Source organism: Manduca sexta, unplaced genomic scaffold, assembly GCF_014839805.1.
Source record: "Manduca sexta isolate Smith_Timp_Sample1 unplaced genomic scaffold, JHU_Msex_v1.0 HiC_scaffold_674, whole genome shotgun sequence".
Taxonomy (NCBI): domain Eukaryota; kingdom Metazoa; phylum Arthropoda; class Insecta; order Lepidoptera; family Sphingidae; genus Manduca; species Manduca sexta.
In genome coordinates, this window is record NW_023595489.1 from 1 (window position 1) to 2,561 (window position 2,561).

The window sequence follows — 2,561 nt, forward strand, 5'->3', positions numbered from 1 at the left end:
TAAAGATTATTCATTTTAATAAATTTAGAAAGTAATCTCAAATTTTTGTGGAAATCACTAATTAATAAATATTTAATGTTTAATGGGCGGGAAAATCAGCAGGGAGTATGTCATATATAGGAAATGGGATTCTTGGGCAATCAAAGAAAAGGTGTTCCAGGGATCCTTCATCTAAACCACACTCACAGAGGGAATGATCACGGACGCGAATTTTAGCAAGAAAGACAGGAGAACATATATGCCCTAAGCGTAGGCGAATAATGGCCGTGGTTACTTTTTTGCTGAAGTTTCGAAATTTAAAGAACCAGGGTTTCATAGGAAGAAAAGGTTGTATAGAGCCATAACTGATTCCTTTCACTAATCTGGAGGACTGCCAGAGAATATTCCAAGAGTTTATTAGGTCTGATTTGGTGTTGCTTTTAAGATCTCGTGGAAAAATGTGCCTGTAAATAACATTACCAGAGGAGACTGCATTACGAGCACATAAATCTACGGTTATATTATTTATACAAGAGTTTCATAAAAAATTAGAATTTCTTCTGAAAATAATGACCTTCAGTAAGAAAATCTCATTTATTATGAACAACTATGGTCACTATTCCTATGTTTAACAGCTCAACAACCCTTAAAACTAAAGTAACAAAATACCTGAACCTGGTGTATCTGTACTAAAGAGATACTAAACCTACAAAAATAATTATGATTTTTTGACAAAGCTTAAATACTTACAGGTTTGGTTTTCTTATTAAGAGTGATGTTAACACTGCCACTTGATTTACAGTTAGAACTTATTGCTTTAATTCTCTCATACAGGAAATCTAATTTCTTTAAAAGTTCATCTTGTCTCTGTTCCAATTCAGCCATCTTCTTATTTGGCTCCTGTTTAAAAAAAACATATAACTGTATATTGAAACTTTTCAGGAAGAACATTAGAACCAACAAATGCTTATATTTTTTTAGAAAAAAAATCTTTATTAACTATAAAATTTATTTTTATATTTGGGCAAGGCAAAGTGATCACACTGCATCTGATAAAGTGGAGTGGAGTCCAGATACAGTGTTGACTTACAGGAGATGATTATCAGTTGACATAATTATGCAGACCTGTTTGAAACTACAGAGGGTGATATTCCAGAACCTTATAAAATTATGGGTCACTTTGATGGGTCCAACAACTTATTTATGGTGGTTGTTATACAAATGTATACAAATATCCTACCACCAGAATCAATCAGCGTAATTTTGATAAGGACAAAGCAGTAAATTTTTAGGAAGATGCATGATTCCTACCTGACTTTTATGTATATAAATATAATATACAATAAATTATAATAATATATCCATAATTATGGAATATTTTCATTTATAGTCATTTAATACAAATAAAAATACTACATTTAGCTAAGCTGTTAGTATTAGAGTAAATAGGGAATAGGTACAGAAAGATAAAATTATATATTATATATATTATCATTATTAAAATTAGAGTAAGTGCACATACTGTGCGTACGTCCTTTCCCTGGTAGGTATCTACCAATTTGTATATTATGCATATTATATATGTAATGATATAAAATAATGAAACATAATTTATCTAGCATTGTACACATAATAAAATATTTATTGACATGAACCTTAAGAAATTTGATAACCTGGACGTTTATATTGATATTGATTTCGTCGTCCTTTGGCAATTTGATCGGATTTTTTTATTTGGTACATGCATTTCGGTAATGCTATATCTTCGTCATGATTAATAATATTCTTCATATGGTACATCATTGTATCTTTAAAAACTGTAATATACTGACGTGGTTCTCTTACCCAAAATACACAGTGAAATGCGAATAGATTCGATTTTTGATCCAAAAGTCGTTCTTATTTGAGGTAGGGATGTGAAATATTAAACCAATGTCAATTAATCGATATTTTTTTATCGATTACTTTAAATAATATTGTTGCCGTATTATTTGTTTTTGTAATTTAAATTATTATTATTCAGACGCCCGTACCGAGATGGAAAAGTGTTTCGGCTCATAAAGCGACTGTTTACGTAGTGGTTATATTCTCTTCGACTGAAATGTTATAACCAAAGATATAACACGATCGGTCCAGCAAGTGGGCACTATTCATAAGCCAAGACTTACATATTTGGAATGTCATTTTGTATTTGGTAGAGACGCAAACACAAAATCTCAGATACTTGTTCTAGTTTTGAGGGAAAGCTTATATAAGTTTTTCCAGATAAACGTAGCAATTGTTTACTCCATGCGACCACGACATACAAAATAAGTTTTTTTAGAAACACTATGATTATTTAAAATTGTAAAAAAAAAAACAACCATTGTTGGTGTTTTTAATAGAAATTATAACCCAGTCATATTAGGGGTTTCACCTCGGAATGAAAGATAATAAGCTGGAAATTGGTAAGAACCTTTGTTTTGTCGCCCTAAATATTGTCTCAAAAGTCACAAATGCTATTGTGTCCGCGTCTTAAGATATTAAAGGTCAAAGGTCACAAAAAACGATTTTTCGCGAATATCTCGGTTCCTATTGCTTAA

General features: G+C 31.0%; 1 long non-coding RNA gene across 1 annotated transcript; it reads right to left on the minus strand.

Moving 5' to 3' along the window:
• Positions 1-737: 737 nt before the first annotated feature.
• On the minus strand, positions 738-1,888 carry LOC119193548. The gene is made up of 2 exons (XR_005113981.1): positions 1,635-1,888; positions 738-879 (listed from the first exon to the last, which is right to left on the minus strand). It is a non-coding gene; the product is annotated as an uncharacterized LOC119193548 (long non-coding RNA).
• Between the last annotated feature and the right edge of the window lie 673 nt (positions 1,889-2,561).